This window comes from Anomaloglossus baeobatrachus, chromosome 7 (assembly GCF_048569485.1).
Source record: "Anomaloglossus baeobatrachus isolate aAnoBae1 chromosome 7, aAnoBae1.hap1, whole genome shotgun sequence".
Lineage (NCBI taxonomy): Eukaryota > Metazoa > Chordata > Amphibia > Anura > Aromobatidae > Anomaloglossus > Anomaloglossus baeobatrachus.
Genome location: NC_134359.1, coordinates 18,188,425 through 18,215,328, shown reverse-complemented (window position 1 = coordinate 18,215,328; position 26,904 = coordinate 18,188,425). Strand labels below are relative to the sequence as shown.

The 26,904-nt window shown below is 50.4% G+C and overlaps 1 protein-coding gene across 1 annotated transcript in view; it reads left to right on the top strand.

Moving 5' to 3' along the window:
* The window catches only part of ASIC4 (acid sensing ion channel subunit family member 4), a 286,302-nt gene that overhangs the window by 241,251 nt on the left and 18,147 nt on the right, over positions 1 to 26,904 (top strand). The window lies entirely within an intron of this gene.

Here is a 26,904-nt window from a genome sequence, read left to right as displayed (position 1 = left end):
CTGTCCATAGTGCTACAGGCGCTGTCCATAGAGCTACAGGCGCTGTCCATAGAGCTACAGGCGCTGTCCATAGAGCTACGCTGTCCATAGTGCTACAGGCGCTGTCCATTGAGCTACAGGCGCTGTCCATAGTGCTACAGGCGCTGTCCATTGAGCTACAGGCGCTGTCCATAGTGCTACAGGCACTGTCCATAGAGCTACAGGCGCTGTCCATAGAGCTACAGGCGCTGTCCATTGAGCTACAGGCGCTGTCCATAGTGCTACAGGCACTGTCCATAGAGCTACAGGCGCTGTTCATAGAGCTACAGGCGCTGTCCATAGAGCTACAGGCGCTGTCCATAGTGCTACAGGCGCTGTCCATAGAGCTATAGGCGCTGTCCATAGAGCTACAGGCGCTGTCCATAGTGCTACAGGCGCTGTCCATAGAGCTACAGGCGCTGTCCATAGAGCTACAGGCGCTGTCCATAGAGCTACAGGCGCTGTCCATAGTGCTACAGGCGCTGTCCATAGAGCTACAGGCGCTGTCCATAGAGCTACAGGCGCTGTCCATAGAGCTACAGGCGCTGTCCATAGAGCTACAGGCGCTGTCCATAGTGCTACAGGCGCTGTCCATAGAGCTACAGGCGCTATCCATAGAGCTACAGGCGCTGTCCATAGAGCTACAGGCGCTGTCCATAGTGCTACAGGCGCTGTCCATAGAGCTACAGGCGCTGTCCATAGAGCTACAGGCGCTGTCCATAGTGCTACAGGCGCTGTCCATAGAGCTACAGGCGCTGTCCATAGAGCTACAGGCGCTGTCCATAGTGCTACAGGCGCTGTCCATAGAGCTACAGGCGCTGTCCATAGAGCTACAGGCGCTGTCCATAGTGCTAAAGGCGCTGTCCATAGAGCTACAGGCGCTGTCCATAGAGCTACAGGCGCTGTCCATAGAGCTACAGGCGCTGTCCATAGAGCTACAGGCGCTGTCCATAGTGCTACAGGCGCTGTCCATAGAGCTACAGGCGCTGTCCATAGAGCTACAGGCGCTGTCCATAGTGCTAAAGGCGCTGTCCATAGTGCTAAAGGCGCTGTCCATAGTGCTACAGGCGCTGTCCATAGTGCTAAAGGCGCTGTCCATAGTGCTAAAGGCGCTGTCCATAGAGCTAAAGGCGCTGTCCATAGTGCTAAAGGCGCTGTCCATAGTGCTAAAGGCGCTGTCCATAGAGCTAAAGGCGCTGTCCATAGTGCTAAAGGCGCTGTCCATAGAGCTAAAGGCGCTGTCCATAGAGCTAAAGGCGCTGTCCATAGTGCTAAAGGCGCTGTCCATAGTGTTAAAGGCGCTGTCCATAGAGCTAAAGGCGCTGTCCATAGTGCTAAAGGCGCTGTCCATAGAGCTAAAGGCGCTGTCCATAGAGCTAAAGGTGCTGTCCATAGTGCTAAAGGCGCTGTCCATAGTGCTAAAGGCGCTGTCTATAGAGCTACAGGGGCTGTCCATAGTGCTAAAGGCGCTGTCTATAGAGCTACAGGGGCTGTCCATAGTGCTAAAGGCTTTGCCCAGAGGTAAAGGCGCTGTCCAGGGCCTGCAGCCATTACACAGCATGGCACTCCATCCACAGCTGCAACATCCAAGATCAGAGGCGACTCTAATCCTGACTGCCCGACCCCTCAGATTGCACCTTAGATGCCGTCCATAGCCCTGACTAAACTGCACAGAGGGAGAAGACTTCATCTGTCACACCACTAGCCCCCCAGATCAAAATCAAAGGGCGCCGGTGGGTTTATATATCTACCATGTACATAAAAAAATGGAGTAAAAATGCTCAAGAAGCCATAAACACTGGAAAAGGAAAAGTCCTCCTGACACAGCCAAGCCCTTATACAGCTCTGCGATGGAAAAATAAAATGCATCAATGCAAATATTATTGTAAAAAAAATATATTTTATTAATAAAATAATAATAATAATAATAATAAAAAAAAGTCAATTTGTGTCGAGCTCCCCCCGAACAAAATATTTCATATATATATATATATATATATATATATATGTTCTATAATATATTAGATATTTTCTAAATTGATGCCATTTATAAAGTACAGATCCTATGCACAGTGATAAAAATTCGCTCTTTCTGCAGCCACCACTAGAGGGAGCTCCCCGCATACAGTCTTATCATTGAGTTCAATGTATAAGCTCCTGAGTTCCCCCTAGTGGTGGCTGCAGGTAGTCAGCATTTTTTTAAAAATAAATAAAATAATCAGTGCAGAATTTTTGGACTTTAAAGCAACATCATCAGGCTGTGGCTTTCAGGGATTAAAACTGTATAAAGACCTGAACTGCCCATTATAAAAGTTGATTTCACTTACATCGATCCACCTAAATTTGGAGACTGAAAATTTTGGGATTTTTTTTCCGTGAAGCAATGACTTCCTCCAGAAATCCGTCTCCTTAGAAGAAGCAGCTTTTCTTCACCATCGCCTCCATATTACAATGTTTAATAAGCTGAGACTTGTTGTTCTCCGGCCACATCTGACAATGATTGTGTGCGGCGGCTGGTAATGACTGTGTTTTCTGCGGCTCGGGCTGATGATAAACATGAACCCACAGATTATATCCCTGATTACCATCTTCTGCCGCGAAGCATCGGAGTGGCGGTATAAAATGGGAAGAAGGGTCAATATGGCGCAACATTTCCATACAATATCTCATAGGATCGGTATTATACACTCCGATCAATGGGGTCCTGACCCCGGGGTCAGCGAGGACGGGATTAGTAGTTTAATCCCTCTGCTAACGATATAGTTGTTAATGATAATCTGGTCTCTGCGGGGGCCGCGCCGTCCGGGCATCGAGGGGATAATTCTAATCAGTTTTATGAGGATTTGGCACCAGGTTTTTTGTAGAGGAAGCAAAAGTTTTGCAATTAGATGATGGCGGTATTGTACGATCCCTGTCGGGGATTATTACTAGCTTCATGGGAAGGTGCAGCTGTCAGGGCATGCTGGGAGTTGTAGTCTCACAATAAGAGGAGGGCTGTGGCCTTATATCAGCTTTGTATAGGGGGGCAGTATAAGGTGTGGTCAATGTCACATTGCGCCCTCTAGTGTTATTTTAAAGGGTATAAAGACTTTTGCAAAGAAGTTTTTTTTTATTGGCTCATCTTGTAATCATTGATATATGGACTTTTATATCAGCGGAGTCTCATCCAGAAACTCCCCCGCAGGGGATCCTGACAGCTGTGATCACGAGCAGCCATGCTGAATGCTGGCAGGGTCATAAGCGGCGATGCTGGAAGGGCCATGGGTGGTGTGCGCTGGCAGGGCCATGGGCGGTGAATGCTGGCAAGGCCAAGGGCGGTGTGCGCTGGCAGGGCCATGGGCGGTGTGCGTTGGCAGAGCCATGGGCGGTGTATGCTGGCAGGGGCATGGGCGGTGTGCGCTGGCAGGGCCATGAGCGGTGAATGCTGGCAGAGCCATGAGAGGTGTGAGCTGGCAGGGCCATGGGCGGTGTATGCTGGCAGAGCCATGGGTGGTGTGTGCTGGCAGGGCCATGGGCGGTGTATGCTGGCAAGGCCATGGGCAGTGTGCGCTGGCAGGGCCATGGGCGGTGTATGCTGGCAGAGCCATGGGTGGTGTGTGCTGGCAGAGCCATGGGCGGTGTATGCTGGCAGAGCCATGGGTGGTGTATGCTGGCAGAGCCATGGGCGGTGTATGCTGGCAGAGCCATGGGTGGTGTATGCTGGCAAGGCCATGGGCGGTGTGCGCTGGCAGGGCCATGAGCGGTGAATGCTGGCAGAGCCATGGGTGGTGTGTGCTGGCAGAGCCATGGGCGGTGTATGCTGGCAGAGCCATGGGTGGTGTATGCTGGCAAGGCCATGGGCGGTGTGCGCTGGCAGGGCCATGAGCGGTGAATGCTGGCAGGGCCATGGGCGGTGTGAGCTGGCAGGGCCATGGGTGGTGTGTGCTGGCAGGGCCATGGGCGGTGTGAGCTGGCAGGGCCATGGGTGGTGTGAGCTGGCAGGGCCATGGGCGGTGTATGCTGGCAGAGCCATGGGTGGTGTGTGCTGGCAAGGCCATGGGCGGTGTGCGCTGGCAGGGTCATGAGCGGTGAATGCTGGCAGGGCCATGGGCGGTGTGAGCTGGCAGGGCCATGGGTGGTGTGCGCTGGCAGGGCCATGGGTGGTGTGTGCTGGCAAGACCATGGGTGGTGTGTGCTGGCAGGGCCATGGGTGGTGTGCGCTGGCAGGGCCATGGGCGGTGTGCGCTGGCAGGGCCATGGGTGGTGTGTGCTGGCAGGGCCATGGGCGGTGTGTGCTGGCAGGGCCATGGGCGGTGTGGGCTGGCAGGGCCATGGGCGGTGTGCGCTGGCAGGGCCATGGGCGGTGTGCGCTGGCAGGGCCATGGGTGGTGTGCGCTGGCAGGGCCATGGGTGGTGTGCGCTGGCAGGGCCATGGGCGGTGTGGGCTGGCAGGGCCATGGGTGGTGTGCCCTGGAAGGGCCATGGGCGGTGTGCGTTGGCAGGGACATGGGCGGTGTGCGTTGGCAGGGACATGGGCGGTGTGCGCTGGCAGGGCCATGGGCGGTGTGCGCTGGCAGGGTCATGGGCGGTGTGCGCTGGCAGGGTCATGGGCGGTGTGCGCTGGCAGGGTCATGGGCGGTGTGCGCTGGCAGGAACATGGGCGGTGTGCGTTGGCAGGGCCATGGGCGGTGTGCGCTGGAAGGGCCATGAGCGGTGTATGCTGGCAGGGCCATGGGCGGTGTGCGCTGGCAGGGTCATGGGCGGTGTGCGTTGGCAGGGACATGGGCGGTGTGCGCTGGCAGGGACATGGGCGGTGTGCGTTGCCTGCGCTGGATCTGTTTCCATTATGAAGGATCTCTTCCTATCAGAGGTGGTTTACTGCAACCTGCGGGGTCTGGGGTTTCTGGTGTGGGGATATTAGGGGCGGGGGGAATCCTGCAGTCATCTTTCTGCATCTCCCCAGTTCTGCCGCTGTGGTAGGGGGGTGACAGCAGATTTCTGCAGGGGGCGGCTGCTACGCTCCATCTCAGCTGCTGAGGGGTCGATGTATACGAGACAGAAGGACATTACAGTAATCCTAGGACACGTTCAGTCTACAGCTCCTGAGCGCCCCCTAGTGGTGGCTAATGGAAAACAGAATTTTACCATTTTCTTAGTTTCATAAAAGTTGGACACAATCGAGTGAATAACCCAAGATGTGGTGTGGATTTACAGCTCAGAAAATTGAATCTTTAATTGGTGTAAAAACAGTGATCAGTAGGAAATGACTGATGGATCCATGAAGGAAGAAACTTCAGCGTCTTGACACCCCAATAGGGGACGGGGAGGGCGGCCATTATACAATTTACTGTTAGTTACCTGCTGTGATGACTACATTAACGTTATGTCTGATGGAGGATGATGGCTGTAGCTGCTTATGGGGAGATTTGGGTTGAGACCCGGAGAATTTGGGTGAATACTGGAAAATATATGAAAAAGGATATCCCCACTGAGGACATGTGACCTTAAAAAAACAGTGGTGAAATGGTTAATCATGTTCACTTTAAAATAGTGGAGTCAGATCTGCTGCTTCCCTGTTACCTGCAGGCGAAACCTGGGAGTCATCAGCACTGTGTCACACTGCCATCAAGTGGTGACGAGAGGAACAGCAGGCGGCGACATAGGAGGCAAAGTATGAGGAGGGGGAGCAGGGGTGTGAGGAGGAGGAGCAGGGGTATGATGAGGGGGAAGCAGGGGTATGATGAGGGGGAAGCAGGGGTATGATGAGGGGGAAGCAGGGGTATGATGAGGGGGAGCAGGGGTATGATGAGGGGGAAGCAGGGGTATGATGAGGGGGAAGCAGGGGTATGATGAGGGGGAAGCAGGGGTATGATGAGGGGGAAGCAGGGGTATAATGAGGGGGAAGCAGGGGTATGATGAGGGGGAAGCAGGGGTATGAGGAGTGGGAGCAGAGGTGTGAGGAGGGGGAGCAGGGGTATGATGAGGGGGAAGCAGGGGTATGATGAGGGGGAGCAGGGGTATGATGAGGGGGAAGCAGGGGTATGATGAGGGGGAAGCAGGGGTATGATGAGGGGGAAGCAGGGGTATGATGAGGGGGAAGCAGGGGTATGAGGAGTGGGAGCAGAGGTGTGAGGAGGGGGAGCAGGGGTGTGAGGAGGGGGAGCAGGGGTATGATGAGGGGGAGCAGGGGTGTGAGGAGGGGGAGCAGGGGTATGATGAGAGGGAAGCAGGGGTATGAGGAGTGGGAGCAGAGGCGTGAGGAGGGGGAGCAGAGGTATGATGAGGGGGAAGCAGGGGTATGATGAGGGGGAAGCAGGGGTATGATGAGGGGGAGCAGAGGTGTGAGAAGGGGGAGCAGGGGTGTGAGGAGGGGGAGCAGAGGTGTGAGGAGGGGGAGCAGGGGTGTGAGGAGGGGGAGCAGAGGTGTGAGGAGGGGGAGCAGGGGTGTGAGGAGAGGGAGCAGGGGTGTGACGAGGGGGAGCAGGGGTGTGACGAGGGGGAGCAGGGGTGTGACGAGGGGGAGCAGGGGTATGATGAGGGGGAGCAGGGGTATGATGAGGGGGAAGCAGGGGTATGATGAGGGGGAAGCAGGGGTATGATGAGGGGGAAGCAGGGGTATGATGAGGGGGAAGCAGGGGTATGAGGAGGGGGAGCAGAGGTGTGAGGAGGGGGAGCAGAGGCGTGAGGAGGGGGAGCAGGGCGTGAGGAGCGGGAGCAGAGGTATGAGGAGGGGGAGCAGAGGTATGAGGAGGGGGAGCAGAGGTGTGAGGAGGGGGAGCAGAGGTGTGAGGAGGGGGAGCAGGGGCGTGAGGAGGGGGAGCAGAGGCGTGAGGAGGGGGAGCAGAGGTATGAGGAGGGGGAGCAGAGGTGTGAGGAGGGAGAGCAGAGGCGTGAGGAGGGGGAGCAGAGGTATGAGGAGGGGGAGCAGAGGTGTGAGGAGGGGGAGCAGAGGCGTGAGGAGGGGGAGCAGGGGCGTGAGGAGGGGGAGCAGGGGCGTGAGGAGGGGGAGCAGGGGCGTGATGAGGGAGAGCAGAGGCGTGAGGAGGGGGAGCAGAGGTATGAGGAGGGGGAGCAGAGGTGTGAGGAGGGGGAGCAGAGGTGTGAGGAGGGGGAGCAGGGGCGTGAGGAGGGGGAGCAGGGGCGTGATGAGGGGGAGCAGGGGCGTGAGGAGGGGGAGCAGAGGCGTGAGGAGGGGGAGCAGGGGCGTGAGGAGGGGGAGCAGAGGCGTGAGGAGGGGGAGCAGAGGTATTAGGAGGGGGAGCAGAGGCGTGAGGAGGGGGAGCAGAGGCGTGAGGAGGGGGAGCAGAGGCGTGAGGAGGGGGAGCAGAGGCGTGAGGAGGGAGAGCAGAGGTATGAGGAGGGGGAGCAGAGGTGTGAGGAGGGGGAGCAGGGGCGTGAGGAGGGGGAGCAGGGGCGTGAGGAGGGGGAGCAGAGGTGTGAGGAGGGGGAGCAGAGGTGTGAGGAGGGGGAGCAGGGGCGTGAGGAGGGGGAGCAGAGGTGTGAGGAGGGGGAGCAGAGGTGTGAGGAGGGGGAGCAGAGGTGTGAGGAGGGGGAGCAGGGGCGTGAGGAGGGGGAGCAGAGGTGTGAGGAGGGGGAGCAGAGGTATGAGGAGGGGGAGCAGAAGTGTGAGGAGGGGGAGCAGAGGTGTGAGGAGGGGGAGCAGGGGCGTGAGGAGGGGGAGCAGGGGCGTGAGGAGGGGGAGCAGAGGCGTGAGGAGGGGGAGCAGAGGCGTGAGGAGCGGGAGCAGAGGCGTGAGGAGGGGGAGCAGAGGCGTGAGGAGGGGGAGCAGAGGTGTGAGGAGGGGGAGCAGGGGTGTGATTAGGGGGAGCAGAGGCGGGAGGAGGGGGAGCAGGGCGTGAGGAGGGGGAGCAGGGGTGTGATGAGGGGGAGCAGGGCGTGAGGAGGGGGAGCAGGGGTGTGAGGAGGGGGAGCAGGGGCGTGAGGAGGGGGAGCAGAGGCGTGAGGAGGGGGAGCAGAGGCGTGAGGAGCGGGAGCAGAGGCGTGAGGAGGGGGAGCAGGGGCGTGAGGAGGGGGAGCAGAGGTGTGAGGAGGGGGAGCAGGGGTGTGATGAGGGGGAGCAGAGGCGTGAGGAGGGGGAGCAGGGGCGTGAGGAGGGGGAGCAGGGGCGTGAGGAGGGGGAGCAGAGGCGTGAGGAGGGGGAGCAGAGGCGTGAGGAGCGGGAGCAGAGGCGTGAGGAGGGGGAGCAGAGGCGTGAGGAGGGGGAGCAGAGGTGTGAGGAGGGGGAGCAGGGGTGTGATGAGGGGGAGCAGAGGCGGGAGGAGGGGGAGCAGGGCGTGAGGAGGGGGAGCAGGGGTGTGATGAGGGGGAGCAGGGCGTGAGGAGGGGGAGCAGGGGTGTGAGGAGGGGGAGCAGGGGCGTGAGGAGGGGGAGCAGAGGCGTGAGGAGGGGGAGCAGAGGCGTGAGGAGCGGGAGCAGAGGCGTGAGGAGGGGGAGCAGGGGCGTGAGGAGGGGGAGCAGGGGCGTGAGGAGGGGGAGCAGAGGCATGAGGAGGGGGAGCAGAGGTATGAGGAGGGGAAGCAGGGGTATGATGAGGGGGAAGCAGGGGTATGATGAGGGGGAAGCAGGGGTATGAGGAGGGGGAGCAGAGGTATGAGGAGGGGGAGCAGGGGTATGAGGAGGGGGAGCAGGGGCGTGAGGAGGGGGAGGAGAGGTATGAGGAGGGGGTGCAGAGGTATGATGAGGGGGAGCAGGGGTCGTCAATCTGAGGGTCTTTGCATTGCGCCTCTTCCTGCACATGGGATTATTCTTATCCTCTTGGATTGTCCGGTCTCCGGTAAATAAGAAATAATGGACAGAAATTCGAAGTATAATAGCTTGTTAATGTCCCTGCCAGAAAGTGACTGCTGCAAAAATATCAGCTGTAGGGATCATTCAGACAGGTGTAAGGTGGAGCAGGGGCCGGATGTTATACATTAAGGGGCAAGGGGTGTAATGTTATACACCGGGGGGGTGAGGGGCCGGATGTTATACACTGGGGGGGTGAGGGGCCGGATGTTATACACTGGGGACGAGGGGCCGGATGTTATACACTGGGGGGTGAGGGGCCGGATGTTATACACTGGAGGGAGGAGGTGAGGGGCCGGATGTTATACACCGGAAGGGGGTGAGGGGCCGGATGTTATACACTGGGGGGTGAGGGGCCGGATGTTATACACTGGGGGGTGAGGGGCCGGATGTTATACACTGGGGGGTGAGGGGCCGGATGTTATACACTGGGGGGGTGAGGGGCTGGATGTTATACACTGGGGGGGTGAGGGGCTGGATGTTATACACCGGGGGGTGAGGGGCCGGATGTTATACACTGGGGGGGTGAGGGGCCGGATGTTATACACCGGGGGGGTGAGGGGCTGGATGTTATACACTGGGGGGGTGAGGGGCTGGATGTTATACACCGGGGGGTGAGGGGCCGGATGTTATACACTGGGGGGGTGAGGGGCCGGATGTTATACACTGGGGGGGTGAGGGGCTGGATGTTATACACTGGGGGGGTGAGGGGCCAGATGTTATACACTGGGGGGTGAGGGGCCGGATGTTATACACTGGGGGGGTGAGGGGCCGGATGTTATACACCGGGGGGGTGAGGGGCCGGATGTTATGCACTGGGGGGGGGGGGTGAGAGGCCAGATGTTATACACTGGGGGGGGTGAGGGGCCAGATGTTATACACCGGAAGGGGGTGAGGGGCCGGATGTTATACACTGGGGGTAATGGGGCCGGATGTTATACACTGGGGGGGGGTGAGGGGCCAGATGTTATACACTGGGGGGGTGAGGGGCTGGATGTTATACACCGGAAGGGGGTGAGGGGCCGGATGTTATACACTGGGGGGTGAGGGGCCGGATGTTATACACTGGGGGGTGAGGGGCCGGATGTTATACACTGGGGGGTGAGGGGCCGGATGTTATACACTGGGGGGTGAGGGATCGGATGTTATACATCGGGGGGTGAGGGGCCGGATGTTATACACTGGGGGGTGAGGGGCCGGATGTTATACACTGGGGGGGTGAGGGGCCGGATGTTATACACTGGGGGGGTGAGGGGCCGGATGTTATACACTGGGGGTGAGGGATCAGATGTTATACACTGGGGGTGAGGGGGCGGGTGTCATACACTGGGGATAATGTGGCTGGATGTTATACAATGGGAGCATAATAGTGAAATCGCCTTTCAGGAATCTGGGAAAGCTGGGTGGCGTTCCCTGAGACTGATATAACTGGGACCAGTTCTGGCTATTTGGTGCGCTGATTATTAACCCCTGACACTCTCCTGCTTCTGCTGCACCATTTCTGTTGTGCTGTAACTTTTTCCTGATCTCCATGAATCATATATTTTTGGCGGAACTTGAGAAAACTTCCGGTAAGTTATTCCGCGGCGCTGACTACAGATCTATAAATTTCCATCGATACATTTTACAGTGGGACATTAATCTGCGCTCCATTACTGTCGACGCTGCATAGGGAGGCATCACTGAGCGTCGGCGGACACGGCGCTGTATCAGAGCGCCGCCTACATTTGGGAATAGTTAAGCGCAAGAATAAATGGCGGGGGGTAAGTAATCGTCAGCGTATGTAAGAACTGGAGCCCGGGACGGGACAGACACATGGAGTATGGCGGGCGGGGGCGGGGAGGGCACCGTCAGCAGTAAAGGGTTAATGCTGCATTCCCGCATACTGCAAGACGCCGCGTTCCCTTCCAAGGATCGTCTGGCTCTTCCCGGCCTCATCGACACGTTCATTATGCAGCGAGCATTGTCCAGGACAATCAATATTTCATAATTAACACTTCACATTAAAGGATCGTTAGCATCACAATCACCGGAGAGAGTGGATCAGGCCGAAAGCTGCAAGGACACTGCCCTGTGCCCAGATAGTGGCCCCCGGGGGCCAGATGTGGCCCTATTCATCCAAACGGTGAAAAATGTAAGTGCGGGGATCGCCATTGCACCCGACGCACCACAAAGTCACAACGCGACGGAAAAAAGGCGCACTAAGGGGTTAACACTGGAAAATGGGATTCTTTACTGTAAGAGCAGTAACGCTATGGAAGTCTTTTCTCCACTGGTAATGATGATCTAGGTAAACGCACCTGAGCAGCCAAGGCCAAGATACCCGAGGATCCAGCTGTCACACTAGGTATAGCGAAATACCGAGAGAACAGCGAAAGTGGAGGGAAGAGGGAAACCCCGTGTCTAGGGGAGGGGAGATGGTGACCCCTGATTAAAATCTTCCGCTGACCACCCTAGATAGATTTCTCATCTATGTGCTGAGCAGGATACCTGGCCCTTGCTGACCCTGGCTCTAAATAATGAACGGATGGGATGAGCGCTAGTCAACCCTATAATGTCCTAAAGAACATACAGGGGGCACAAACAGGGGAAAGCAAACAATCAACTTATCTCCAAGATGACTTAGGGGAAGGAGCAATGATGATCTAGGTAAACGCACCTGAGCAGCCAAGGCCAAGATACCCGAGGATCCAGCTGTCACACTAGGTATAGGGAAATACCGAGAGAACAGCGAAAGTGGAGGGAAGAGGGAAACCCCGTGTCTAGGGGAGGGGAGATGGTGACCCCTGATTAAAATCTTCCGCTGACCACCCTAGATAGATTTCTCATCTATGCACTGAACAGGATACTTGGCCCTGGCTGACCCTGGCTCTAAATAATGAACGGATGGGATGAGCACTAGTCAACCACATTATGTGCTAAAGAACATACAGGGGCACAAACAGGAGAAAGCAAACAATCAACTTATCTCCAAGATGACGTGGGGAGAGGAACAGCAACAAACAACAACATTTCTCCAGATTCTTCTGCAATCAGCACCATATAGAAACTTAACTCTATCACCAGCAACAAACCAAGGGGAAATACAGGTATACAAAGTCACAGAGGGTGATGGATAATGATTAGCAGCTGAAAGGGAAAGATATCTGCAGGGTCCTAAAGGGGAAAGAGTGAACCCTAACAGAGGAGACACAAAACTCCATTCACACCACAGAGGAAAGGATGGAAAATCAAGGAGCAGTTTGTGCAGCCAAATGCAGTGACCTTCTGCAGCCAGGCACCACAGGGCTGTCTGTCAACCATGACACCCTGTGACACCAGCCCTGTCCTCCTTTACTGCCTGCTGGGCAAACAATGGGGTGACTATGGTGGAACCCTTTATTTTAGGTGCAATTAACTATTTCCATCCCATTACTCTGTGCAGCCATTACAATACTCCTCAATTACAGGATCAGCCGCACTCCATATCCTTAGTACTGGACCCAGCGGCCCATGACTAAAGTCCCCCCTGATAGATATTAGAAGATAAATCAGCATCTGCCGAGTTGTCAGCCCCTATAGATACAATCTCAGCGTTGTCAGAACGTATCGATCCGTTCATTTGCACACAATGTATCACCCGGCCGCCATAAGTCTTTCTACGGCTGAGCTGCATTACCAGAAGGCGCCAGTAGTGGGCAGCACTGATTCTCACATTACTTTGTATCCACCTGGCTGATTTCTCAATGAGATTTCTGAATAGTTTTCTGCTCGTTGTTATATTAAACCAAATTAAATATAGATTTTAGATTTGCGCTTTCAGGAAAACTTTGCCGCGTTTCTAATTCTGGGTATTAAATCAGAAATGTAACGAGCCGGTGTCAGGCGAACACGTTTCATGTCCTCGCTGCGGTGCGGACCCGCGACTGCCGCAGGTGAAAAGCAAGAAAATAGCATGAAATTACCCCGAGTCACCTCTGCAGCTGCACAATTATCATCAGATCAGGGCGATAACGCCTCGGAGTTGTCAGAGCCGCAGCGCTCGCTGAATAGTGACACTTCTGCTCACAGCTTCCCTATAACAATTACATATTTACCCTCATTTACAGCACTAAATTCAGGACATTTAAATGGAATTTGTCACAAAAATTCATCTGAGAGCTGCATGATGTAGGGGCAGAGACTCTGATTCCAGCGATGTGTCACTTACTGTGCTGATTGCTGTAGTTTTGATAAAATCCCGATTTTATCTGCTGCACATCTAGCAGTTTTCTGACTGCTGAGGTCTGTATAAGCCCGCCCACACCACTGATTGGCAGCTTCCATTATATAACTCTGCCCACACCACCGATTGGCAGCTTTCTTTATATAACCCCGCCCACACCACTGATTGGCAGCTTTCTTTATATAACCCCGCCCATACCACTGATTGGCAGCTTTCTGTATATAACTTCGCCCACACCACTGATTGGCAGATTTTTGTATATTACCCCCACCCACTCCACTGATTGGCAGCTTTCTGTATATAACCCCACCCATACCATTTATTGGCAGCTTTCTTTATATATTCCCGTCCATACCACTAATTGGCAGCTTTCTTTATATAACCCCTCCCACACCACTTATTGGCAACTTTCTGTATATTACCCCACCCACTCCACTGATTGGAAGCTTTCGGTATATAACCCCACCCATACCACTGATTGGCAGCTTTCTGTATATAACTCCGCCCACACCACTGATTGACAGCTTTCTTTATATAACCAACCCACACCACTGATTGGCAGCTTTTTGTATATGACTCCGCCCACACCACTGATTGGCAGATTTCTGCATATAACCCCGCCCCCACTACTGATTGGCAGCTTTCTTTATATAACCCCACTCACAGCACTGATTAGCAGCTTTCTGTGTACATTCTGCATAGGCAGAAAGCTGCCAATCATTGTTGGGGGTGGGGGTCATACAGATCTCATGAATATGGAGAACTATATGAACAACAGGTTTACTAATCCTCTAGTGATAATCTCCTGCTGATCAAACAATTATTTTATTAAAACTACAGCAAGCAACCCAGTAAGTGACATATCACTGGCATCAGGATCGGGCATATTTTTGATAAACTCTTTTAAAGACATTTGCTGAATTCCCCACACACAGTGGCGGAGAGTCTGGGCTCTTCTTGCTGAGCTGTGTGCTCTGAGCCAATCAAGCCTCTCCTGTTCATCCTCCTCCATTCTCTCCTTCATACTGAAGCTTCATCTCCCTCCTCTCCCCACCGACCTGTCACCTATGTAATGTTTCACACTGATTAGATTGTATTGATGGCTGAGACGGTTTAGGGACATTTACAGAGGATTTATACATTCTGCTAAAGTGAGAGCGATGTCAGGTACATAACAGTTAAGTATGTCACTGTTTAACATCCCAACATTTACTATTGATTTGATATATTTATAACGATAGATTTGTTTTCAAAGGTGCAAACAGCGCTGAACCTCTCCGGGGATTCTCAGCAGGTGCATGGTTATAAGGACGGGCCCCACTATGTATTCAGCCTCGTGTCTGGACCAGGAATACTTGTTTGTCCTTCAGGCAGAAAAGCTGTCACTAGTTATGACGGTAATAAAAACACAGGAATGTCGCCCTGACTTTGGCACAAGAAAAGGATTTGATGCAGTGAAGAGGACAGAGAATCCAAGGAACGAAAAAACACAAAATACAATCCAGAAAATAGCAAACAAATAATATAAAAAAATGTATAAAAGAAACAGGGTTCTGAACAGAAGCAGTATTATAGCAGTTATATTCTTGTACATAGGGGGCAGTATTATAGTAGTTATCTTCTTGTACATAGAGGACAGTATTACAGTATATTCTTGTACATAGGGGCAGTATTATAGCAGTTATATTCTTGTACATATGGGGCAGTATTATAGCAGTTATATTCTTGTACATAGAGGCAGTATTATAGCAGTTATATTCATGTACATAGGGGGCAGTATTATAGTAGTGATATTCTTGTACATAGAGGCAGTATTATAGCAGTTATATTCTTGTACATAGGGGCAGTATTATAGTAGTTATATTCTTGTACATAGGAGCAGTATTATAGTAGTTATATTCTTGTACATAGGGGGCAGTATTATAGTAGTGATATTCTTGTACATAGGAGCAGTATAATAGCAGTTATATTCTTGTACATAGGAGCAGTATTATAGTAGTTATATTCTTGTACATAGGAGCAGTATTATAGTAGTTATATTCTTGTACATAGGAGCAGTATTATAGCAGTTATATTCTTGTACATAGGAGCAGTATTATAGTAGTTATATTCTTGTACATAGGGGCAGTATTATAGTAGTTATCTTCTTGTACATAGAGGACAGTATTACAGTATATTCTTGTACATAGGGGCAGTATTATAGCAGTTATATTCTTGTACATAGGGGGCAGTATTATAGTAGTGATATTCTTGTACATAGGAGCAGTATTATAGCAGTTATATTCTTGTACATAGAGGCAGTATTATAGCAGTTATATTCTTGTACATAGGGGGCAGTATTATAGTAGTGATATTCTTGTACATAGAGGCAGTATTATAGTAGTTATATGCTTGTACATAGGGGCAGTATTATAGTAGTTATATTCTTGCATATAGGAACAGTATTATAGTAGTTATATTCATGTACATAGTGGGCAGTATTATAGTAGTTATATTCTTGTACATAGGGGCAGTATTATAGTAGTTATATTCTTGTACATAGGAGCAGTATTATAGTAGTTATATTCATGTACATAGGGGCAGTATTATAGTAGTTATATTCTTGTACATAGGGGGCAGTACTATAGTAGTTATATTCTTGTACATAGGACCAGTATTATAGTAGTTATATTCTTTTACATAGGGGCAGTATTATAGTAGTTATATTCTTGTACATAGGGGCAGTATTATAGTAGTTATATTCTTGTACATAGGGGCAGTATTATAGTAGTTATATTCTTGTATATAGGGGCAGTATTATAGTAGTTATATTCTTGTACATGGGGGCAGTATTATAGTAGTTATATTCTTGTACATAGGGGGCAGTATTATAGTAGTTATTCTTGTACATAGGGGCAGTATTATAGTAGTTATATGCTTGTACATAGGAGCAGTATTATAGTAGTTATATTCTTGTACATAGGGGCAGTATTATAGTAGTTATATGCTTGTACATAGGGGCAGTATTATAGTAGTTATATTCTTGTACATAGGGGGCAGTATTATAGTAGTTATATTCTTGTACATAGGACCAGTATTATAGTAGTTATATTCTTGTACAGAGGGGCAGTATTATAGTAGTTATATTCTTGCATATAGGAGCAGTATTATAGTAGTTATATTCATGTACATAGGGGCAGTATTATAGTAGTTATTTTCTTGTACATAGGACCAGTATTATAGTAGTTATATTCATGTACATAGGGGCAGTATTATAGTAGTTATTTTCTTGTACATAGGACCAGTATTATAGTAGTTATATTCTTGTACATAGGGGCAGTATTATAGTAGTTATATTCTTGTACATAGGGGCAGTATTATTGTAGTTATATTCATGTACATAGGGGCAGTATTATAGCAGTTATATTCTTTTACATAGGGGGCAGTATTATAGTAGTTATATTCATGTACATAGGGAGCAGTATTATAGTAGTTATATTCTTGTACATACCGTAGGAGCAGTATTATAGCAGTTATATTCTTGTATATAGGAGCAGTATTATAGCAGTTATATTCTTGTACATAGGGGGCAGTATTATAGTAGTTATATTCTTGTACATAGGGGGCAGTATTATAGTAGTTATATTCTTGTACATAGGGGGCAGTATTATAGTAGTTATTCTTGTACATAGGGGCAGTATTATAGTAGTTATATGCTTGTACATAGGAGCAGTATTATAGTAGTTATATTCTTGTACATAGGGGCAGTATTATAGTAGTTATATTCATGTACATAGGGGCAGTATTATAGCAGTTATAATCTTTTACATAGGGGGCAGTATTATAGTAGTTATATTCATGTACATAGGGGCAGTATTATAGCAGTTATAATCTTTTACATAGGGGGCAGTATTATAGTAGTTATATTCATGTACATAGGGGACAGTATTATAGCAGTTATAATCTTGTACATAGGAGCAGTATAATAGCAGTTATATTCTTGTATATAGGAGCAGTATTATAGCAGTTATATTCTTGTATATAGGAGCAGTATTATAGTAGTTATATTCTTGTACGTAGGGGGCAGTATTATAGTAGTTATATTCTTGTACATAGGGGCAGTATTATATTAGTTATTGTTTTGTGCATAGGTATTTAAGTTTAGGAACTACGAAAAATTAGCCTCAAAATGTAATGTTACAGAGCGGGGGACCGAGTGCTGAGGAGCAAAAGGCAGAAAAGTCACCACCGCTCTGCTGACCCCATAACTGCAGAGTCCAGACCTCCTCTTGTAACACCAGCACAAACACTGCACCCGCCGTGAGCTTCGTGGCCGAGCAGCATCGGTACATCACCAAGCACAATGCCGAGCCGTACATCACCAAGCACAATGCCGAGCCGTACATCACCAAGCACAATGCCGAGCCGTACATCACCAAGCACAATGCCGAGCCGTACATCACCAAGCACAATGCCGAGCCATACATCACCAAGCACAATGCCGAGCCGTACACCACCAAGCACAATGCCGAGCCGTACATCACCAAGCACAATGCCGAGCCGTACATCACCAAGCACAATGCCGAGCCATACATCACCAAGCACAATGCCGAGCCGTACATCACCAAGCACAATGCCGAGCCATACATCACCAAGCACAATGCCAAGCCGTACATCACCAAGCACAATGCTGAGCCATACATCACCAAGCACAATGCCGAGCCGTACATCACCAAGCACAATGCCGAGCCCTACATCACCAAGCACAATGCCGAGCCATACATCACCAAGCACAATGCCGAGCGTCGGATGGAGGAGACGTGTTCTGTGCAAGGACGGATCTCTTATCTCTATCTGCGTTTGATGGAGGAGTCTGGGTTTGGTGGATGGAGGACGTTACCCCCTGACTGCACTGTGCCCGCTGATGGTGGAGGAGGATGATGATGATGCTGCGGGCTGTTATCAGGGGGCGGCCGCGGCCTCTTAGGCTAGGTCCCCACTTTGCGTTTCTACCTGCGTTTCAGGTGCTTTTTTGGTCCGTTTTGAGAAGCACCTTTTTGCTGCCAAAGTGCTTGCATTTCCATTTCCCATCAAAATCAATCGCAAATGTGATTTTTCCGACCCCACTTTGCGTTTGTAAACGCATCTGCGAATTTGCATATTTTGTGGCAAAAACCATGCGTTCAAAGAAGCAGCATGTCAATTGTTTTTGCCATTTTGGGTGCGTTTTGCTAACATTGAAAGCAAAGGGGATGGCAAAAACCAAGAATCCTCCAAATTCCTGCGTTTTACCTGCTTTTTTGGTGCCGAAAACATGCGTTTTGGACATCAAAATAATGATTTCATATGTCCCTATACACACACACATAATCCGACCAATAAAATTATAAAAATTAATAATTTATTTCTATTTTTTCGTGAAATATCGAATTACCGCAATAATTTAATGATATAAATATATTTCCATTATTTTACTTTGAAATAAATTCTTTTTTTTCATTGTGTTTGACTGCTTAAACTTTATTTAGCAGTGTCTTGATGTTCAAAACGCATTTGTCAAAACGCAAGTGGAAAAGCATGTAAAAAGCGCTGAAAACGCATCTAAAACGCGGTAAATACGCATGTGTTTTCAGTGCTAAAATTCTGAAAAAGGCAACTTTAGTCAAATCAATTAAGCCCAAAACGTGCGTTCTAAACTGCAAGAAGGTGACCGCAAAGTGGGGCCCTGGCCTTAGCGCCAGTGATGGGAAATCTTAATCTTCAGCACAAGACATTGTGGACAATTGTAGCTTCCATGTTTGCGGGAACAGTTTGGGGAAGACCCTTCTCTGCTCCCTATGACTGTGCCCTGTGCACACATTAGGGTCCATAAGGGCAGAGTTGGGGGGTTCTGGGGTGCAGCCGTCACATTCACCATCTGTATCTATGGTCTGAGCTCGGGGGCAGCCGACACTTTCGCACCCCCTGCGGCTGGTTACTCGGTCAGGAAAGGGTTACTCCGGCTCCAGTCTTTGCTGAGCACAGAATATTCAGGACACGGGATCGATATCCCGGACTCATACATAATACCAATGAGATTATTGCCACAAATATGGCAAATCATCTGCTTAATTACGAGTCTGAGCGCACAGCGCCCGCACATCACACACTACAGGATTAACCGTCTCAGGGCCAGATGAGGCTCCTGCAGAGCATTGCACAGCCTCTCCTCCCAATACAGCACACAGTCCTGCAGAGCATTGCACAGCCTCTCCTCCCAATACAGCACACAGTCCTGCAGAGCATTGCACAGCCTCTCCTCCCAATACAGCAGACAGTCCTGCAGAGCATTGCACAGCCTCTCCTCCCAATACAGCACACAGTCCTGCAGAGCATTGCACAGCCTCTTCTCCTAATACAGCAGACAGTCCTGCAGAGCATTGCACAGCCTCTCCTCCCAATACAGCACACAGTCCTGCAGAGCATTGCACAGCTTCTTCTCCCAATACAGCAGACAGTCCTGCAGAGCATTGCACAGCTTCTCCTCCCAATACAGCAGACAGTCCTGCAGAGCATTGCACAGCCTCTCCTCCCAATACAGCACACAGTCCTGCAGAGCATTGCACAGCCTCTCCTCCCAATACAGCAGACAGTCCTGCAGAGCATTGCACAGCTTCTCCTCCCAATACAGCAGACAGTCCTGCAGAGTATTGCACAGCCTCTCCTCCCAATACAGCACACAGTCCTGCAGAGCATTGCACAGCCTCTCCTCCCAATACAGCACACAGTCCTGCAGAGCATTGCACAGCTTCTTCTCCCAATACAGCAGACAGTCCTGCAGAGCATTGCACAGCCTCTCCTCCCAATACAGCAGACAGTCCTGCAGAGCATTGCACAGTCTCTTCTCCCAATACAGCACACAGTCCTGCAGAGCATTGCACAGCCTCTCCTCCCAATACAGCAGACAGTCCTGCAGAGCATTGCACAGCCTCTCCTCCCAATACAGCACACAGTCCTGCAGAGCATTGCACAGCCTCTCCTCCCAATACAGCAGACAGTCCTGCAGAGCATTGCACAGTCTCTTCTCCCAATACAGCAGACAGTCCTGCAGAGCATTGCACAGCCTCTCCTCCCAATACAGCAGACAGTCCTGCAGAGCATTGCACAGCCTCTCCTCCCAATACAGCACACAGTCCTGCAGAGCATTGCACAGCCTCTCCTCCCAATACAGCAGACAGTCCTGCAGAGCATTGCACAGCCTCTCCTCCCAATACAGCACACAGTCCTGCAGAGCATTGCACAGCCTCTCCTCCCAATACAGCACACAGTCCTGCAGAGCATTGCACAGCCTCTCCTCCCAATACAGCAGACAGTCCTGCAGAGCATTGCACAGCTTCTTCTCCCAATACAGCAGACAGTCCTGCAGAGCATTGCACAGTCTCTTCTCCCAATACAGCACACAGTCCTGCAGAGCATTGCACAGCCTCTCCTCCCAATACAGCAGACAGTCCTGCAGAGCATTGCACAGTCTCTCCTCCCAATACAGCACACAGTCCTGCAGAGCATTGCACAGCCTCTCCTCCCAATACAGCACACAGTCCTGCAGAGCATTACACAGCCTCTCCTCCCAATACAGCACACAGTCCTGCAGAGCATTGCACAGCTTCTTCTCCCAATACAGCAGACAGTCCTGCAGAGCATTGCACAGTCTCTTCTCCCAATACAGCAGACAGTCCTGCAGAGCATTGCACAGCCTCTCCTCCCAATACAGCACACAGTCCTGCAGAGCATTGCACAGCCTCTTCTCCTAATACAGCAGACAGTCCTGCAGAGCATTGCACAGCCTCTCCTCCCAATACAGCACACAGTCCTGCAGAGCATTGCACAGCCTCTTCTCCTAATACAGCAGACAGTCCTGCAGAGCATTGCACAGCCTCTCCTCCCAATACAGCAGACAGTCCTGCAGAGCATTGCACAGCCTCTCCTCCCAATACAGCACACAGTCCTGCAGAGCATTGCACAGCCTCTTCTCCTAATACAGCAGACAGTCCTGCAGAGCATTGCACAGCCTCTCCTCCCAATACAGCACACAGTCCTGCAGAGCATTGCACAGCTTCTTCTCCCAATACAGCAGACAGTCCTGCAGAGCATTGCACAGCTTCTCCTCCCAATACAGCAGACAGTCCTGCAGAGCATTGCACAGCCTCTCCTCCCAATACAGCACACAGTCCTGCAGAGCATTGCACAGCCTCTCCTCCCAATACAGCAGACAGTCATGCAGAGCATTGCACAGCTTCTCCTCCCAATACAGCAGACAGTCCTGCAGAGTATTGCACAGCCTCTCCTCCCAATACAGCACACAGTCCTGCAGAGCATTGCACAGCCTCTCCTCCCAATACAGCACACAGTCCTGCAGAGCATTGCACAGCTTCTTCTCCGAATACAGCAGACAGTCCTGCAGAGCATTGCACAGCCTCTCCTCCCAATACAGCACACAGTCCTGCAGAGCATTGCACAGCCTCTCCTCCCAATACAGCAGACAGTCATGCAGAGCATTGCACAGCTTCTCCTCCCAATACAGCAGACAGTCCTGCAGAGTATTGCACAGCCTCTCCTCCCAATACAGCACACAGTCCTGCAGAGCATTGCACAGCCTCTCCTCCCAATACAGCACACAGTCCTGCAGAGCATTGCACAGCTTCTTCTCCCAATACAGCAGACAGTCCTGCAGAGCATTGCACAGCTTCTCCTCCCAATACAGCAGACAGTCCTGCAGAGCATTGCACAGCCTCTCCTCCCAATACAGCACACAGTCCTGCAGAGCATTGCACAGCCTCTCCTCCCAATACAGCAAACAGTCCTGCAGAGCATTGCACAGCCTCTCCTCCCAATACAGCAGACAGTCCTGCAGAGCATTGCACAGCCTCTTCTCCCAATACAGCAGACAGTCCTGCAGAGCATTGCACAGTCTCTTCTCCCAATAAAGCAGACAGTCCTGCAGAGCATTGCACAGCCTCTTCTCTCAATACAGCAGACAGTCCTGCAGAGCATTGCACAGCCTCTTCTCTCAATACAGCAGACAGTCCTGCAGAGTATTGCACAGCCTCTCCTCCCAATACAGCACACAGTCCTGCAGAGCATGGCACAGCATCTCCTCCCAATACAGCAGACAGTCCTGCAGAGCATTGCACAGCCTCTCCTCCCAATACAGCAGACAGTCCTGCAAAGCATTGCACAGCCTCTCCTCCCAATACAGCAGACAGTCCTGCAGAGCATTGCACAGCCGCTTCTCCCAATAAAGCAGACACTCCTGCAGAGCATTGCACAGCCTCTTGTCCCAATACAGCAGACAAATTTCTGCAGAGCATTGCACAGCCTCTTCTCCCAATACAGCAGACAGTCCTGCAGAGCATTGCACAGCCTCTTCTCCCAATACAGCAGACAGTCCTGCAGAGCATTGCACAGCCTCTTCTCCCAATAAAGCAGACAGTCCTGCAGAGCATTGCACAGCCTCTTCTCCCAATACAGCAGACGAAGTCATGCAGAGCAATTCACAGCCTTGCCTCCCAATACAGCAAAGTCCTGCAGAGCATTGCACAGCCTTTTCTCCCAATACAGCAAAGTCATGCAGAGCATTGCACAGCCTCTCCTCCCAATACAGCAGACAGTCCTGCAGAGCAATTCACAGCCTTGCCTCCCAATACAGCAGACATTCCTGCAGAGCATTGCACAGCCTCTCCTCCCAATACAGCAGACAGTCCTGCAGAGCATTGCACAGCCTCCTCTCCCAATACAGCAGACAGTCCGGCAGAGCATTGCACAGCCTCTTCTCCCAATACAGCACACAGTCCTGCAGAGCATTACACAGCCTCTCCTCCCAATTTAGCACACAGTCCTGCAGAGCATTGCACAGCCTCTCCTCCCAATACAGCACACAGTCCTGCAGAGCATTGCACAGCCTCTCCTCCCAATACAGCACACAGTCCTGCAGAGCATTGCACAGCCTCTCCTCCCAATACAGCAGACAGTCCTGCAGAGCATTGCACAGCCTCTCCTCCCAATACAGCAGACAGTCCTGCAGAGCATTGCAAAGCCTGTCCTCCCAATACAGTATACAGTCCTGAAGAGCATTGCACAGCCTCTCCACCCAATACAGTATACAGTTCTGCAGACCATTGCACAGCCTCTTCTCCCAATACAGCACACAGTCCTGCAGAGCATTGCACAGCCTCTCCTCCCAATACAGCACACAGTCCTGCAGAGCATTGCACAGCCTCTCCTCCCAATACAGCACACAGTCCTGCAGAGCATTGCACAGCCTCTCCTCCCAATACAGCAGACAGTCCTGCAGAGCATTGCACAGCCTCTCCTCCCAATACAGCAGACAGTCCTGCAGAGCATTGCAAAGCCTGTCCTCCCAATACAGTATACAGTCCTGCAGAGCATTGCACAGCCTCTCCACCCAATACAGTATACAGTTCTGCAGACCATTGCACAGCCTCTTCTCCCAATACAGCAGACAGTCCTGCAGAGCATTGCACATGCAGAGGAGAAGGGGAAGATGTCTGCTCTGCCTAATGAGAAAATATTAACTGCAGATTAGTGCAACCTGTGGAATGGCGGAGAGGATCTAATTGTAAAGTGACAGCAACTTTATTACTAAATCACTGCAGATTTCTGCGCAGCCATTCCCAATACACAGGAGTGATTCTGCAGATTATTGCACACTTCCCTTTATTTATTAGTGGAGACTCTGCAGACTATTGCACACTCTTTTATTTGTACATAGACTATGTGGATTATTGCACTTTTATTTATTAGTACATGGACTCTGCAGAGTATTGCACACTTTTTTATTAGTACATAGATGCTGCAGACTATTGCACTTCTTTTATTTATTTGTTCAGGGACTCTGCAGACTATTGTACATCTCCTTTCTTTCTAAGCAGTATTAGGACTGTGCAGATTATTTCCCTAGAATATAGATTATTACACAAACCTTTCAATATACAAAACATGAACGCCGCAGACTATTGCACATTAACCAACAATGGAAAGGAGCTCTGACAATGACCTTTTGAATAAGAACTTTGCAGATTATTGCACATTCTGATAAAGCAGAAGCCATTACAGGAGCTCACCCCACACAAGACACCGACTCAGTTGCAAGACTGCAGACTATTGCACCTCTAAATCTTCCCTCTGAGATCACTGCAGAACATCTCATCTTGTTTTTTCCCAGTAGTTGTCGGTCCTCCGTCCTGCGATAACTCCCCGCTGTGGTTCTCAGTGCGCCTGTAATTAATGTAATGTCATCCATTAATTATGAGCGACGTAAGAGAATTATCACTTTATAAAAACAGACGCTTTAGGGGAAATCGTGTTCGCTGAGTAATTAGAGAAACAAAGTATCAGTCGTGTGTCCGGAATGTGGAAAGGAGACGGGACGAGGAGAAGAATAAGGCAGAGATCACACGTCCAGTAATCATCGGACAGAACGGATCCAGCAGAGATCCATTGGCAAAGAGTTCTGCAAACACAATATGTTTGTCCGTTTTTAAAAACTGACATCAGCTGGATCCGTTTTTTATCACATTGGGATCTATGGAGAGCGGATCCATTACAAATGCAAGAAAAACGGATGGATAAATAGCAATCAGGTATCGGATCCGGTCTCCATAGACGCCAATGTTAAAAAATCAGATCCAGCAAAAAAATCAATATTTTCAAAACAGACAAGAAAGTTGTGTTCGCAGAACTTTTTTACCAACGGATCCGTTCTAATAGATGATCACTTGACGTGTGAACTCAGACGCAATTTTTGTTGAACCGTACCCCTGCTATGACAAGACATGTTCCTTTTAACTGGTCACTTACTTGCCGAAATTTTACCCCTATTCCCTCCTTATGGTAATGTACTGACTTCCTGCTGAGCTGCAGTGTAAAGCATTGGGGATAGACAAAACCATTTTAATTTATACAACCTTTGATTCAACTGTAGCAAAACTTCCATCTGAGTGCTCAGCTCATGACTCCGATGCTTGATGAAGAGTGTTCAGGAATAAGACATGAGGAATTAATAAACAGCCTAATAATGGATATGGCCCCGCAGAATAAGAAATGCACAATAATGGGGGAGGCATTTGGGGCATTTTTGCAGTACTGTACTCCACAGCCTTTCCCCCTCCCCCCTTCCAGATGCTTTCCACACTTTCCACAAAGTTGTCAGAGTTGGGCCCGGACTCTTGTAAAAACTGACAGATGCACGAAAAAATTTGAAACATTTCAAATACTTTTAAATCAGAATTCTGGCGAAAACAGTTTATTTAATTGGGGACTATGGCTATAAACATGAGAGTCCCAAGAAGCAGAGCGTCAGTGTAAAGCATGTGGGACAGACAATATAAATGTAACAATAACTCTACGCAATTGTAGGCTTGGAACTGTATAGGATTTCTTAGGGGCACCTTGCACAGTACGACATCGCAGGTGCGATGTTGATGGGGTCAAATCGAAAGTGATGCACATCCGGTGTCACTTGCGATATCGTAGTGTGTAAAACCTTTTTGATACGATGAACGAGCGCAAAAGCGTCGTTATCGTATCATCGGTGTATTCTCCGACATTTCCATAATGCCGGAGCCGCGACGGTCCGATGTTGTTCCTGAGGCAGCATCCATCGCTGTGTGTGAAGCCGCAGGAGCGAGGAACATCTCCTACCTGCGTCCCGCCTGCAATGAGGAAGGAAAGAGGTGGGCGGGATATTTACGTCCCGCTCATCTCCGCCCCTCCGTTGCTATTGGCCGCCTGCCGTGTGACGTCGCTGTGACGCCGCACGACCCGCCCCCTTAGGAAGGAGGCGGGTCGCCGGCCACAGCGACGTTGCAGGACAGGTAAGTGCGTGTGAAGCTGCCGTAGCGATAATGTTCTCTACGCCAGGAATCACAAGATATCAATGCTGCGAAGGAGGCGGAGACTATCGCACTCAACTTCGCAGCATCGGCTTGCGATGTCGTAATGTGCAAAGCCCGCCTAAGTCTCTGGATTCAAATAAGGCTATGTTCCCATGTCTTGTAATCATTCCGTTTTTGGATCCATTTGGAAAATGTAAAAACGGATCCATTAACGGATGCGTTAAAATCTTAGATATGGAAGGATAGAGGAATAGATAGAGGGCGGCACAGTGGCTCAGTGGTTAGCAATGTAGTCTTGTGGTGGCTCAGTGGTTAGCACTGCAGTCTTGTGGTGGCTCAGTGGTTAGCACTGCAGTCTTGTGGTGGCTCAGTGGTTAGCACTGCAGTCTTGTGGTGGCTCAGTGGTTAGCACTGCAGTCTTGCAGTGCTGGGGTCTTGGGTTCAAATCTCACCAAGGACACCATCTGTAAGGAGTTTGTATGTTCTCCCCGTGTTTGCGTGGGTTTCCTCCGGGTTCTCCGGTTTCCTCCCACACTCCAAAGACATACAGATAGGGACTTTAGATTGTGAGCCCCAATGGGGACAGTGTTCCTGATGTATGTAAAGCGCTGCAGAATATGTTAGCGCTATATAAAAATAAAGATTTATTATTTTTTTTATAGAGGGATGGATGGATAGATAAATAGATAGAGGGATAGATAGAAGAATATCTATCTACCTAATAATTATTTTATCCTATTCTCTCTATGTAGCATTTATGGAATCGGATCCATTAAAACATAATGAAAGTCTATGGGAAGCGGATCCACTAACTGATTGATGAACGGATGCTTTACTAACAGATCCGCAGACCATAAACTCACATTATGCTTTAATGGATCCGTTAGACATCCGTATTTGGATTCATTGGAGAAAAGTCTTGCAAGCAGAACTTTTCGTCCGTCTTAAACAACGGATTGGACCTAACGGATGACACATTTTGTCACATCCGTTAACGGATCCGTTTTTGCATTTTCCAAACAGATC